This window comes from Canis lupus, chromosome 29 (genome assembly GCF_011100685.1).
Source record: "Canis lupus familiaris isolate Mischka breed German Shepherd chromosome 29, alternate assembly UU_Cfam_GSD_1.0, whole genome shotgun sequence".
NCBI lineage: Eukaryota > Metazoa > Chordata > Mammalia > Carnivora > Canidae > Canis > Canis lupus.
Window position 1 is genome coordinate 32,428,628 of NC_049250.1, and position 15,758 is coordinate 32,444,385.

The following is a 15,758-nucleotide window of genomic DNA, read 5'->3' on the forward strand; positions in this document are numbered from 1 at the left end:
AAGTGGACAGCATCATGCAGAAGAATGAAACTGGGCCACGTTCTTACACCATACACAAAAAGTGAATTCCGAATGGATGGAAGACATAAATGTAAGACAGGAAACCATCAAAATCCTAGAGGAGAACACAGGTGATAACCTCTTTGATATAGGCCATAGCAACTTCTTCCTAGATATGTCTCTTGAGACTAGGGAAACAAAAGTAAAAATGAATTATTGGAACTTCACCAAGATAAAAAGCTTCTGCATAGCAAAGGAAATAATCAACAAAACTAAAAGGCAACAGAATGGGAGAGGATATTTGCAAATGACGCATCCGATAAAGAGTTAGTATCCAGATTTTAATACCCATTGAAGTGCTTACTCCTCTGAGAGAATAATTGTTTAAGTTGCCACCAGTCCTTTACACTTGAAGGTAACTGATCTTTTTTTTTTTTTTTTTTTTTAACGTTAAGTATTTTAATTTCGGCTATCTGTAGAGCACCAAGGAAATGTGGAAAAGATAGAAAAATTAATTCTGGATAAATTAGCAAAGGCATGAAAATTTGCAAATGTGATGTTTTGAACACTGGATTCACTGGTTCTCTGTGTAGATTTGTATCCTGTATGGAGGGTGGGGAGATGTATCAGTGAGGACTCTTTGGCCGGAGAACAATAGGAACCCCAACACCACAGGGCTAGAGCAATAGTGTGAAGCTAGGGGCTAAGATCCGGCCTCAGTATCCCTCCTTCTTGGTGGTCTCCACTTCTGTGGGCTCCATCAGCAGTTAGATTCTCCCTTCATAAAGGAGGGTTGGCAGACTGCACCTCTAGCCCTAAACCATCCCCTGTAAGCCACACCAACAGTAAAGGAGAGCTTCTTTCTTCAAAAACTTTGAAAAATTTTCTTTTTCACTCCCGTTTGCCTAGAATGAGCCACACGCCCTTCAACAAGTCATCAAGGTCAGCAGATACAAGACTTGGGGAAGCAGGTGACATTGGCCCCTTCCCAAGCTACACAGATTAAGAACAGAGGAGAGCTGACTCCAGCAAAAGGAGACTGGGAACCAGTACCTGAGGAAGGGAGAAAAGATTCTGGGCGGCAAAAACAATAATATCTACTCTATACCAAAGAGTGGCTGAAGAGAGGTCTGAAAAGAATAAAACTCACGAGCTAATTCAGACCTTTCAGGAAATAATCATCATCCACCTAAAAGAGAATGAAGTTTCTCAAGCCAAATACAAGGTCAGCATTTCATAAGGGCATAAGATTTTTTTTTTAAGATTTTATTTATTTATTGATGAGAGACACACAGAGAAGGAGGCAGAGACGTAGGCAGAGGGAGAAGCAGGCTCCCTGTGGGGAGCCTGATTCAGGACTCAATCCCAGGTCCCTGGGATCATGCCCTGAGCCAAAGATAGATGCTCAACCACTGAGCCACCCAGGTGCCCCAGGGCATAAGATTTTAAAAAGTTTTTTTCTGCTAGTGCTTTGATGCAGTGATAAATTGATACTTTTCCACAGGAATGAGGAAGGATGGGGATTGTCAGGGCTAGGTACCCAACCTAAAATTAGCCAAACCTGGGAACTTCAGCAGGGAAGAGCTACTTGTTGACCCAATTCAGTTGGTGTTTCCCGTAAGGCTTACATGTTGACACTGGATTCTGATCATGGACAGTCTGTTGGTGGCTTCTTTCCAGTTCCAAGGAGGCAGAGATGTTCCTTTTAGATTTGCTCCTCATTTCTCTGAGCCTTCTTTGTCTAGCAACCAATGTGGATCGTTCATGCTTATGATTCACAATGCCTTTGTCTTTATTGGTGGCTCAAGAAGTATTTGTTAAAAGCATTAATGAATGAACACATGAGGGGTGCCTGGATGGCTCATTCGGTTCAGCAGCCAACTCTTGGTTGGGCTCAGGTCATGATCTCAGGGTCGTAAGACTGGGCCCCGAGTAGAGCTCAGTGCTCAGGGAGGAGTCTGCTTGAGGTTCTCTCTCCCTCTCCCCCTGCCGCTCCCTGCTGTCTAAAATAAATAAACTAATCTTTAAAAATAAATAAATAAATAAAGACATAAATAAATAAAGACATACATAAATAAATGAGTAATAAGTGCTCTGATTATATGTAAAATTAGCACATCTTGAAATCTTGAAATCATTGTTCTTTAGTGAAATAACAGGTGCCCACAGATTCCTAAAAACACAAGCAATTTGTTTCCTAATGAAATGTTAATTTATCAATTATGAAATTAATCCAAGACCATTGGGGGTGGAGGTGTACGTTGTGGTTGTTGCATTGTTATTACATGGGTACACTTTGCCCAGCGTGATCTCCAAACACATCGTGTCCTTCCTTATGAGGGCCAAGGTCCTTCTATTTTTCCTCTGACTAAAATTTTCTACTGCCATCATCTGGACAACCAGATAATTTTCTTCTACAACCTGTGCTTTGGACCTGCAGCGCTGGAAGTGGCTTGCAGACCTCCAGGGCCCCTGAGACACTTCCAGGGGGTCAGTGAAGTCAAAATTAATTTATAATAATACCAAGATACAATGGTGCAACTGGGTGGCTCAGTTAGGATCTCAGGGTTGTGGGGACTGAGCCCTGTGTGGGGCTCTTCAATGGGAGTGGAGCCTGCTTGGGATCCTCTCTCTCCCTCTGTGTCCCACTCACCCCTGCTTGTGTGCTCTCTCTCTCTATAAAAAGAAAAGAAAAGAGCAAGAAAAAGATATTATTTGCCTTTTTCACTGCTTTGACATTTGCGCTGATGGAAAAAAATGGCTAATTTCTTGGCATAAATCAAAGCTGTGGCAGTAAATGGTGATACTAGTCATTTTTTCCTTACCACCATGCATAGTTTTAAAATGTTTTTCTTAAGAATGTCCTTTTTGTTAAGTAAAAATTATTAACTGTGCTTGTATTATTGAAAATTAGGCTGAGATTAACTATTAATCTTTATTCCTGAGTTCACATTCTTTTAATATTTGGTATAACATAATGGAAAATTTGCAAGAGCTTCTGCTGCAGTTTTCTTTCAGGAAAGCACTTATGTAATGGTTTGAGTTGCAAACTGAATTAGACACTTTTTTTATTTTTTTAAAGTTAGCTACACCCCATGTGGGGCTTGAACTCATGACCATGAGATCAAGAGTCACATGGTCTATTGACTGAACCAGGCAGTTGCCTCGACACTTTTTTCATTGAGCACCATTTTGACTTAAAAGAGCAACTGACAAATTGGATATTCAGACTTGGATAACTAGCAAATATTTTCTTGGAAATGAGCAAAGTGAGCTTCTCATTTCAAGAAAAACAACTAAAAGGATTTGTTGGCAATGATAAAATGAGAACTTTAAAGAGAAAATTTGGATTTTGGAAAACATATCTGCCTCTGTGAGCATGCCAGCTTCTCAGTGCTTAAAGATGTTTTTGATGAGACCAGTGGTAATTTTTTTAAATGTGATTTTTTTGATATTGTATAATGAATTGTGCCAACATTTTGAAGATATGCATCACTCGGTGAACCAGTATTTTCTAAACAAACAGTGCATGATGTTACAAATTCATGGACAGATAAAATATCTATTCACAATGCAAAATAGACCAATACATTTTAATGGAACAAAGTATGAAAGGTTTATTCATAGAGTTTCTTTATACATAACTTTTAAGAAAATATTTTAAGAAACTATTGTTAAATTTTAGTGTTTTATTAAAGAAGAATATCCATAATTATCTCAAAAGGTTATTAATACATTTCTCCATTTTACAGCTACTTATATGTGGGAATCTGGATTTTCTTCATGTAGTTAAAACAAAACAGCGTATCATGAGAGATTAAATGTAGAAACAGATATAACAATCCAGCTATCTTCTATTTAGCCAGATATTAAGGAGATTTACAAAAACTGTAATTGCCACTTATTACATTTTTTGTTTTATAACATATTTTCATTAAATCTGTTATGTTCATTTATTATTTATTATATGAATCCATTATATTTAAGTGGATTAATAAATACTTAATAATTTCTCAGTCTTAACTTCTAATATAGTGACCATCAATAGATATTACCCACATTAACAAAAGTTGTTTGGGGTCTTCAGTAACTTTCAAGAGCAAAGGGTCCTGAGACCAAAAGGATTAAGAGCCACTCCTGTGGATCATGTCATGATTCAGTGTCCCATCCTTCATTCTTCTCAGCACATTTCTGCTCTAAAAGAGTTGAGATAAAAAATAAATAACTAGATAATAAATAAATAAATAAATAAATAAATAAATAAATAAATAAAATTTTTTTAAAAAGTGAGTTCTGACCAGGTCTAGTGAACAGTAACTAAGTTCTATTAATGCTGCAATAAGACCAGATATAGATATGCATACATATTACTGAGATGTAAAAAGGTAAATTCTGGTCATACAGTCTCACATTATTTGACATAGGATTCATCACACTACCTCAGGCACTTCTAGATGTACTCTTTACTTCCCAACATCAAATCCAAGGGTAAGCAATTTACACTAATTTCTGTTTAGGTGTTGGAGGAACAATATAATTTCCTCTAAGTTTGAATTAACAGCTGAATTCCAGTCTAAACGACTCACTGTAGTCACTTGAAGTCCCGGCCTTGTAGTTCCCTGGGTTCTGCAAACAGAAACGTCCCACATACTCTTGCTCTTAGCAAGCTGTTACTCCTTTAGCTCTAGGCACTCAATTTTGAAAAATTTCTTCTCAGCCCTTTGTCTTTTTCTTATCGTGTATTATGGAATGGTTTTGACCATGAACTTCAGTATTCTTTATCCTTTCCCAATCTCAATTTTTACATTGATTGGCCTTCCTCTTCCCCTCATCCTTCCTTTTCTACCCTTACAGAGTTACCTCCCCAAGATACTGCCTTCTAGCTCTTGCTTCTTCTCCTGGAAAAGAGCAATAATCTATCTTGGCAGATTAGTTACAGTTCAGCTTTCTTGTTAGGTCGTAGCCATGCAGAAGGGCAAATGTGTTCACGTGTAGGCCACATGGCTGCTTTCTAAGGAGTCTCCTAAGTTGATATACCTTAATACAGTTCTAGAGCCAAGCCCTCAAAGCTGCAAGGTTAGAAGCCTACTTTGTCACTACAGTGAATTTCTTTTTCAGGTGCAGACTCACAATCAGTGAGGTCACAAGTTTGATATATAAAGCAAAAAAAAAAAAAAAAGTCAAGTTATTAATTTATAAAGAGCAGTATGCACCTGATTTTAGTTGGAATACTCAGATCACTATGACTACTTTCAAAGAGTATCTATCAAATCCCACTAGGAAGGTCACCATACATAGGAAACCAAATCAGAAGTTTGCTTGGTGAGTATGGAATTTAGGACAAAGAAGATAAATGGAAGAAGTAAATGTCTTATATCAGTAGACATGGAATAGTTTTTTTTGTTTTTTTGTTTTTTTGGACGATTTTGTTTATTCATGTGAGACACACAGAGAGAAGCAGAGACACAGGCAGGGGAGAAGCAGGCTCCATGCAGGGGGCTCAATATGGTACTTGATCCCGGGACTCCAGGATCATGCCCTGAGCCAAAGGCAGATGCTTAACCACTGAGCCACCCAGGTGTCCCACCTGGAAAAGTTTAAAACATCCAACTCACTAAAAAGGGTGATTTTCAAAGTGAGACCATCATAATAGAATTTTGTTGGTTGTAGCTCCCAGCCCTTATCTCCAAAATACGGATAATTTTGCCAAGAGAACTAAAATACTTGATCTTTTGGCTAATGTTTTCTCAACATTGGATCATTTTGGGATAAACTATTAGTATATACCTCTGTAGTTTTCATTCTTTATTCTTTTTTTAAAAAAAGTTTTTATTTATTTATTCATGAGAGAATCAGACATAGGCCGAGGGAGAAGCAGGCTCCCTGGACCTTGACCTGAGCTAAAGGCAGACGCTCAACCACTGAGCCACCCAGGGGCCCCTCATTTTCTATTCTTTTGTGACAAATCAACCTTTTCCCCAGTTGGTCATCCTTTCTTTTAACATGTCAACATTCACTGAGTGAGAGTTTCAGATCTGAGGGCCGTTCTTCCCTGTAAGGAAAGTCTTTAAATGTCTCTTCTTAACCATAATGTACAGATTTCAAAGCCCAACTCTTAGGGCCCTTTAGCGGATATATAGAATTTTAAACTTACCTTCCTTGTTCTCAAGTTTTTATTGGGAAAGTCCCAATAAAAGCTCCCCAAGGACTGAAAATGGTATTGTTTAAATCCACTCATTGTATGGATACAAAAGAATACAAAGAAAATGAGACAGCACACCTAGAAGAATTCAAGATAGCCTGTTTCTTTGTTTCATCCTGTTTGTTTTCATGGGGGTTTTCTTGTAGGGAAATGTAGCTTTTGATATAGGTAGATGCAGCCTTTTCTCAGCAGGTTGGGGTGAGAAGTAAAAGAATCAAATCAAGGACCCAGAGGGCAGACATTGTGATAAATAGGAGTCAGACTAATCACAAATCGATGACTAAGTAGAGGTTTTGCAGGTAATCTAAACTTTTGAAGACAAGTTTCAGGGTGGTTACATAATGAAAATCTTTGGGATCCTCTGAAACTCCTGGAGCCCTGATCCCAAGGGGTCTCCCGAGTATCATTGACCGGCCAGTGCCCTTTCCTCTTGGCACAGGGACTATTCTGCGCTGGGTTTCTCCATCTGTCACCTGGACATCCTGAGATCAAGCAGTGAAACAACAGTTCCTAAATCCACATCTATTTGCTCCTTTTATTTCTTGTGCAGTTGATATACTTTCTGTGTTTTTCCTTTAGAAACTGGAGCCTGGACAAACACAGCTTGAGGTGCTCCTTCCTTAAACAATGGAAGGTTCTGTTGCGCTTTGCGGCTACACAGAGGCACACTTTACACTGAGTTTGCTCACTCATCACAGGAGTGTGAAATGTGAGCCCCAATTATTCTTTTACTTAAAGGAGTCTGTTAAGAAAACACAAAGCCAAGTCTGGCTTTCTAGCCATGTTAAGGAAGAAAGGAAAAGAGAGCTGTATTCATTTTCTTTATTAGCGAGGATTCACTTCATTCCCTATCCAAGCAAAAACTTTGTCAGATTCGATGAAAATGTATCTTTGTTAAAAATCGAGGTTAAAAAAAAAAAAAATCAAGGTTGAGAAGGTTTAAATATTTAAATTTTTTTAAATAAAGGAACTGTCTCAGATTTAGCTATTAATTGCTGATGTCCAATTACAGATTAATTCTCTAATTAGCCCCTGAAACTGATGCTTAATGGTAAATGTGTCATTTTATCACCAGGTCAGACGGTATCTTTCAGATGACTTGGCAAAATGTAATCACATGCTGTTGCTCTGTAATAACGTCATTCAGGGAAGTTTACATGTGAACCTTCTCCCATTAAGTCATAAATCAAAGCCAAAAAATAGCTTCTTCTCTCCCACTTTCCTTTATTCTCTTTTAGTCTTGGCACGGAATCAGAAAAATACTTAAGTGCTCAACGCTGAATTTAATTATTTGCTGGATGTGGATACACATACACACACACAGATACACACACACATTCACACCCACAAGTATACAGGTATATATGTGTATGTGTGTTTCTAGCACATTTTTCTTGTGCGACACATCTCCTGGTTTCTTCTCTCCTTTGCAGCTGATTTTTTTTTTTTCCTAGTCTGTTCTCTTTTTATTTCACTCTCTCTCTCTGGGTGATTTTCTTCTAGTCCTGTGACTTTAAACAACATTCAACAACTATCCTGATGAGGCCCCGTATTTATATGTCCAGCGCCAACGTTCCTCTGCAATTCTCTCATATATCCAACTGCCTAGAAGACAACTCTATGGGATTCCTGAGACATCTCGCAATGAGTGTGTCCAAACAGATGCCTCCATTCCATGCGCTTCTTCCCTGCGACCCCCACTCTCCCAGGGCTTTCGTCTCATCTCTTTGACCACCGGCTACTCAAAACACACCCCCTCTTTATCTCAAGCCGTGTTAATCTGCCAGCAGGTCTTATGGACTCTACTCTGAAACCATGGCTCCCAACTGGTCTTCTGGCTCTAGTCTTGCCTCCCATCGCCTTCTCCACACAGCAGCCAGAGGGCATCTTTGAAAAAAATAGGCCAAAGTGCTTCATTCCCTCCAGCTCCATGCCTCAGTGACTTCCTCTTGCTCTGGATAAAAGCCAAAATCCTCATAGGGCTCTGTGTCACCTGTGCTGGCTGCCTTTGTCCTGTTCTCCACTGGGGTCCCACCCACTGCACGGTGCTGCAGACACTCGGTATTTCTCCAGCAGGCCTTTTCAAGCCTTTACAATTGATATGCTCTTCACCTGGAATGCCCTTTCCTGGATCTTTCCACAGATCGCTCCCTCATTCATTCAAATGTCACCTCCTCAGAGAGGCTCTCCCTGACAGTAGTCTCTGAAGTAGCGCCCTGTTACTCTCTTTCTCCTTACTTTGCCTGACTGTTCTTTTCACAGCACTTAACCTAATCTAATATTATTTCTAATGTCATCTGTCATTAGGAGGTAACCTCCCAAAGAACTAGTAGAAGCTAACTAGAAGGTAACTACTGGAAGGCAACCTCCCAAAGAACAGGGTTTTTATTTCGTTAGCCGGTGTTTCTAGCATCTGAATAGTGATCGGCCCATGCTGGACATCAAGAAGTATGCCTTCAATGAACAAATGAATATATTTTCATGCATATTTAAAATGATATATTTTAGGGGTGCCTGGGTGGCTCAGTCAGTGAAGTGTCTGCTGTCAGCTCAGGTCATGATCCCAGGGTCCTGGGATCGAGCCCCGTGTCCGGCTCCTTGCTCGGCGGGAGCCTGCGTCTCCCTCTCCCTCTCCCTGTCACCTCCCTGCTTGTGTTCTCTCTCTGTCAAATAAACAAATGAAACCTTAAAAAAAGAATAAAATAAAAATAAAATAATATAGTTTAAAACACAGAGAGTTTAAAAAAGCTAAAAATGAAATGACATAGCTGGTCAAAGTTTACAAACTTGTAACCAGAACACGAATACATTCTAGAGCGCTAATACGCAGGCTGGTGATTATAGTCAACAAAGCTGTATCATATCCCTCAAAGTTGCTAAAAGACTAGACCTTGAATGTTCTCACCACAGAAAAAGAAATGATAATTATGTAACGTGAGGGACGTGTTAGCAAACCTGAGGTGGAATCATAGTGCAATGTATAAATGTATGAAATCAACACATCGTACCCCTAAAGGGTATGCGATGTTACGTCGGTTATATCTCAATAAGGAAAATAAACAAGGGGATCCCTGGGTGGCTCAGTGTTTCAGCGCCTGCCTGTGGCCCAGGGCCTGATCCTGGAGTCCTGGGATCAAGTCCCACGTCGGGCTCCCTGTATGGAGCCTGCTTCTCCCTCTGCCTGTGTCTCTGCCCCCCTCTCTATGTCTGTCATGAATGAATAAATAAATAAAATCTTTAAAAAAAATAAAAAAAAGAAAAATAAACAAAATAACAGGGAGATTCGCAATATAATCTTTGATTTTCTGGATTCGTTTTGTGCTTCTGCAGAAAACTGGGTGTGGAATTCTATGTCAGCTGTGGTGCTATATGCAGTGAGCATTGTTTCTTAAGAAAATAAAAAAGACTTTATTTATTTGAGAGAGAGAGAGAGAGAGTGTGGGCATGAGGGGCGAGGGGCAGAGGGTGAAGCAGGCCCCCACACTCCATCCCCAGCAGGGAGCCCCATGTGCAGCTTGATCCCAGCACCCTGAGACCATGACCTGAGCCTCAGACGGACACCTAACCAGCTGAGACACCCAGGCACCCCAGAAAACTTTTAAAAGAGATTGCAGTTTTTAAGATGTGGGTTAGGGCAACGCCACACACACACACACCTGCCACAGACCACTTTCCATGGTGCTTCAGTACTGTGAAGGCCTTCTCCAAGCTCGCACGCAGCGTTCGAAGGTATAAATGGACTGGCCAAGTAGCTGATTCCCTCAGAGACTCTCACTCTCGATTTAATAGATGCCATATGGGTCACTTTGCCCTGGACCCTGCACCTTCCAAAAGGGGGCTGGAGTGAGACACACACTAAGAGAAAGGAAGCCTGGGAGAGGACAGCGGGAAGGAGAATGATGCTCTTATTAGGAGATGGTGTTTGAAAGGGAGAAAAAGAGTTTTCTAACAGGCACTCAAGGAAATCCAAGAGGGAAAACTTATGGGGGAAATGATCTCCCCTAAAAGGGTGAAAAAGGATGGGGGGTCGGACAGCAGGGCGTCGTCCCTCCCGTCAACCACCAGGTGGCGCTGTTGGAAAAGAAAATGCGCTTTGCCTGGGGCGCGGCCGGGCCGTGCTCTCCTCCCCCTGCTGGGGCCAGATTCCAGGGCCAGATTCCAGGGCCCTCCAAGGACTCCCACTCCTCCCTGGCGTCCAGGCATTTGCACGCAGCGCCTCGTGGGCGCCCAGGAATGAGCCAGGTCAGCTCCTATTTTGCTCTGACCTGTCTTTTCTCCCCTCCCTGCAGGTGCAGCTCCTGGCCAGCGGTCCCTCCAGAAGCATCTCTGCCACCTGGCCTGGGTATTGCTTGGTGCTCCGGGCACCATGCACTGTGCACTGTGACCCTGCCTGGGGGGGAAGGCCGAGGCAGTATTCCTTAAGGGTGAACATTATCCTCCCTACTCTCTGTGGTCTACCTCTATTAATCGGGGAGGCGGCCCCAGGTGACAGCAAGTTTGCATGTGCACGTCCTGGAGTCAAGGCTGCTTCAATGCTGGGTCACTCTTCACTCCATAAACATGTCATCCTTCCCTATGGTTTCCAGCAGCATAGAGTCTCATGGGTGAGTGGTGTCCTCCTTCTTTGCAAAGGGCCTGGGCCAGACGGAGGCCTTCAAGCAAGGCCGAGGCTCTATCAGACACCCAGGACTTATTTATTAAAAGCTTTCTTACCAGGGACTTACTTAGAAGTGTCTCTTTGTCATCTTACCCACACCGTCCTTCTCTTTGGCACGCCTCATACTTGTGGAGATTCACGGTGGCGTTAGGAAACCAGTTGTTCTTTCTTCAATCTCATTCAATTCTACGTTTTCTATTGGGTCAAGACTGTACTGCGGCCTCCAAGGATCACAGCTTTCATTAAAGGCAATAACTGCCCTGCTCAGCCTTGGCTTTCTTCCCTTAGGTCCCCGATGTGACCATCCACCACCCACATGCCTCTACTCCTCAGATGCTATTCCTACAATTAGGGGAATTCAAAACATATTTTGTTAAAAAAAAAGTTATGGGAGCATGAATAGGGTTTTTCTAGACTTAGGATTCTAGGGAAATCAGGTTTACCGCTTCCTCATGTAAGAAAAAAGAAATAGTTTTCTTTGTCTTTTCTCAAAGATATATCTCATTTTCTTATTTTTGAGAAGCCTTTGGGGTTTTTGGTCCTCCTTTTTTTTTTTTTTTTTTTTTTTTTTTTGCAACTGAATCACTGAGGTCAAATCTGAGCACTTTTCCCAGCATTTTGGGAGATTGGTGTTAAGGGCAGTGGCCATGAAGGAAGTACTGATTCTGATCAGGAGAAAGGAGGACGGATGGCAATGGCTTGTGCGCATGGGCAAGTGTCTTCACTTCTCTATGTCTTACTTTTCTAATCCACACACATGTGCACACATGCACATGTACACACATGCACACACACAAATACTACCAACATAAAAATGTTTGTGCGTCTTCAGTTTCATTAGGCACTTACAGGAATTATGACAGGTCCTGGCATACTCAATAAATCTCATTGAATGAGCACAGTCTGTCAATGTGGGAGATACAAGAACAATCTAGCAGCTCCAAATTCCCCTTCGATTCAGACACTAGATGTCACTGCTAGTACTTTCCAAATGAAAGTTTTAAAAAAAGTTCTAAAGGAAAAAGAGAAAGCCATCCAGAGATGGCTTTCTTGAAACCATAAACCTGGAAGCATTTTAAAAAATACTGTATTAAAAGTGAATCAGCTTTACAAAAATTGTAAGGCTTTAATCAACATATTTAGACGTCAAGTAACCCAGTAGGGTTTGCCCATTAACTGACTGAAGTTAGAACAAAAATAAATGCTATTTCTGTTATTTAAGAAACTGCTGTGTTGATGGAAGACTGAAACACCAGAATCATCCTCAGAAATTAGAGGCTTGGATGGGGGGGTGGTGGAGAGGGGATGTTAGTGAACAGCATCCTACAGACCCTATATGACTCTAGATACGGATACCTCCTTCCCTTTAAAGATTTGGTCAATGTACTTAAATATTGGAGTCTTTTCAAAGTACCTTCTTTGATCTGTGGGTATAGAGAACGTCAAGTTAAATGAAAATATGTAGCCTGAAGTCAAAATTCCCGAATTCAGTATATATGCAAGAAGAATGGCCCTTCAGGTGTACTAATTTTGTTAATCACGTTACAGGTGGGGCACCGGGGTGGCTCAGCGGTTCAGCATCTCCCTTTGGCTCAGGTCATGATCCTGGGGTCCCGGAATCGAGTCCCACATCGGGCTCCCTGCATGGAGCCTGCTTCTCCCTCTGCCTGTGTCTCTGCCTCTCTCTCTGTGTGTCTCTCATGAATAAATAAATAAAATCCTAAAAAAAAAAAAATCGCATTACAGGTTCCAAAAGGGAGGTGCTATTTTTAACAAGTATTTAAGAAGTAGGCAGAGGGACCTATACACACTCCTAGCTACTGTTTTCTGGGCTTTTTCTACAGCTGTGGGGAGTCTTCACTCGGGGGCAGCCCCCTATAGTCAGTGTGGGGGGGCGTTTACCGTGCTGAGCAAAAAAATCAAGCAGATGGACATGTGGCTAAATCTGGATTTTTCTCTTTTTCCTTCAAAAATTTTTATAACTGGATGTGCTGAGATGATACTTTCACTAAGGACATCTACAATTTGTTGAGGCACTGTTCTGAGCACTGTACAGAACTCGTTTGAGGCTCACAGTGATAACCCCACAAGACAAATACCATAATGATTCCCACTTGACATGTGGGAATTCAGAAGAAGGCCAGGTTAACTGCCTAAAGCATTAGTGCTAATCATGACTTTGATAAACATTTCCATTAAGGAGAGGTGTAAGTTTCTGAAGCGACCTTGACAGAGAAGGCCAGTTACGTTCATCTATCCACCACCTTTCCAATCTTCTTAATTAGCCACATTCATACAATTGTACCCATATGGGTATGTATCCTGGCCAGCGTCCCACTCTTCCCATGAAACGTTCCTTTATACACATTGTCTCAAGCATTTTACTTATGTGGCTACACGCATATTTTTAGTGACTACAGACATGATGCCACAGTGGTTTTTTTTTTTAAGATTTTATTTATTTATTCATGAGAGACACAGAGAGAGAGGCAGAGACACAGGCAGAGGGAGAAGCAGGGTCCCTGCAGGGACCCCGATGTGGGACTCGATCCCAGGACCCCGGGATCACGCCCTGAGCTGAAGGCAGACGCTCAACCATTGAGCCACCCAGGCGTCCTGAGTAGCTGCTCTTTAAAATATTTTAAATCCATTGATGTATTTAGCTTATGTATCATGTTTCAATGAAGATGGGGTCTCACTGTCTCGTCTAAGCAAAGTTTAAATATCACAGATGATAGAATTTATCATTCCTCTATCGTTGAACACTTAGGTTAGTTCCAATCCTTGTGAGTGTCATACTGATATGAACTTATTCGTACGTACACTACTTCTTCCCTCTTTTGTGTCCTTGCACTAAATTTCCTGGAGTTGATTTAGGCCCAAAGGGCACGGACATCTATAAGCATCTTCCTGGCTTTGCCAAGCGGCCCTGCAGGAGGCAGCTTACCCGGCCCAGGGCAATGTGGGCCTACTTGCCCTTTGCCCACAAACCCAAAGTACCAGCTTTGAAAAAACAAAACAACAGCAATAAAAACCAAACAAAACTCCAAGCAGATGGCAAGTTAAATATGGCCGAGCCGGATTGGCAGGGCCAAGTTCCTGCTCACTGAGGACATGGGGTTGCTCTGAATTCCAGAAGAATGTACTTCATTTACAAAGGATTCTACGGGGACCGTGAAAAGGTGAGAGGCCTTGGTTCCCCTGGAATCTCGAAGGGGCCCTGGAGAACTGGGCCTCCCCAGAAGAGATCTTACCTCTGAAAGTCAGTTGGGGAAGAATTTAATTGGTGCTGCTCATTCATCAGGCTCTGTTAGGATAGTGTAATGTGCTTAACACATGCAAAGAGTGGCTTTAAAATACCACTTATTAAAGGCAAGAACAATAAAGACAAGAGGGAAAAAAAATCGCTCATATTCTCACTTCCACACCAATAACAACTCTGACCATTTTGCCTTTTAGGGATCATGAAAAGGAATCTCTAGTGTATCTGGGTCGAATAAAGTCCCGATAATTTGTTTTAATGTTTTACAAATTGAATAACGTGGCAGAGATTTGAAGGCATCAGATAAGCCGGGTGTAACTCTGTGCCTGTCAATCACGGAGTTGCAGTAATTTACAATGTACTTTATACTCTGAAGGGTAAAGTCTGCTTTCCATCCTTGGTCAAACATATAAATCTGCCAAATGGAATTTCTGGGAGCAAGCTGAGCAAGGAGGACGAGGAGCAGTTGCACCATATCCTCACCTCCGTCTGACATCGCCCGTTTCAGAGTGGTGGCCAATGGCTGGAGAATGTCACACCTCTGCCCCACGGTGCTTCTCTCTCTTCTCCTACAGCAGAGAGATTCAGTTTATTGTGTCACCCAGATGCCAACTCTAGGGTTAGCGCCAATAAGGGCAACAATCTTTCTTAAGTGTGTGTCCAAGGAGATGCCGGGATTTTAATGGTCAAAAGTCATGTGTTGGCCTTTTTTCTTTTTTTTTTTTTTTTTGCATAGACAAGGTCATTTGAAGTTTGGCTTTCTGAGATGTAGTAGGGATTGCAGAATGAGACCACACCTGAGCTCACACAGTCAGCACAGATCCACGAACCTGGAAAATGTGTGTGCGCCATGCGAGTCTCTGGAAGCAGGAACTCTTCCTCATAGACTCTGTCCTAGTTCAGGTCATAACCACCCCCCTGCTTCCTTGCCTTCCGTCCAGCTGCCTCACCACTGTGCTCATCATCTCCCCAAGAGACAGTGGTGTTCTTTTCTGGCCATACACCTTGATGGGGGTTATGCTGCCAACAGAGTAGAGCCCCAGCATTCAAGGGTGCCTGCATCCAAGACCTCGTGCTCTTGGGCTGGACCCCCTTCCAAGCCCCATTTCCTGCTGCTCACTGGCTGACCCCACTGTGTTCTGGTCTCTGTAGACATCCTAGTCATTCTCTGAGCAAGCTCTGTGCTTGTCTACCTTTGGTCTTGCTCACGCTTTCTTCATTTCCATGAAATTCTTTGCTCCATTTCTTCGTCCCTTAGTAGCCAGCACAGATGGAGCCTCCTCTGAATCCTTCTTTGACCATTTCTGTCTACTGGGCAGAATGGAGCGCTTTCCAACTCTATTCTGATGTATTTTGCTCATAGCACTGCGCATCTTACAGTGCAGTTCTTTGTATTTTTCTCTTTTTCACCTGGAAGGCTGCATCTCCGTTTCATCTATTTTTATCTAGTAATTTTACTAAAATGTTTTTGACATACAACATTGTGTAAATTTACCATGTTTTGCATGGTAGTTCGGTATATTTAAATACTGGGATGTGATTGCCAGTGTAGTGATAATTTGCACATCTATCATTTTACATCATTGCCATTTCTTTTTTATGGTGGGGCTAATTAAGGTCTAATCTCTGTTAAGTTG

General features: G+C 41.8%; 1 protein-coding gene across 2 annotated transcripts in view; it reads left to right on the plus strand.

Moving 5' to 3' along the window:
- The window catches only part of CA13 (carbonic anhydrase 13), a 48,800-nt gene extending 37,875 nt beyond the window's left edge, over positions 1 to 10,925 (plus strand). Inside the window, exons 8-9 of one of the 2 annotated variants that reach the window (XR_005381177.1) lie at positions 910 to 1,225; positions 10,492 to 10,925. The gene's annotated coding sequence lies outside the window, so the exon portion shown is untranslated. The remainder of the gene's footprint in view (positions 1 to 909; positions 1,226 to 10,491) is intronic. The other variant, XR_005381179.1, reaches the window with a different exon arrangement.
- Positions 10,926 to 15,758: the final 4,833 nt, after the last annotated feature.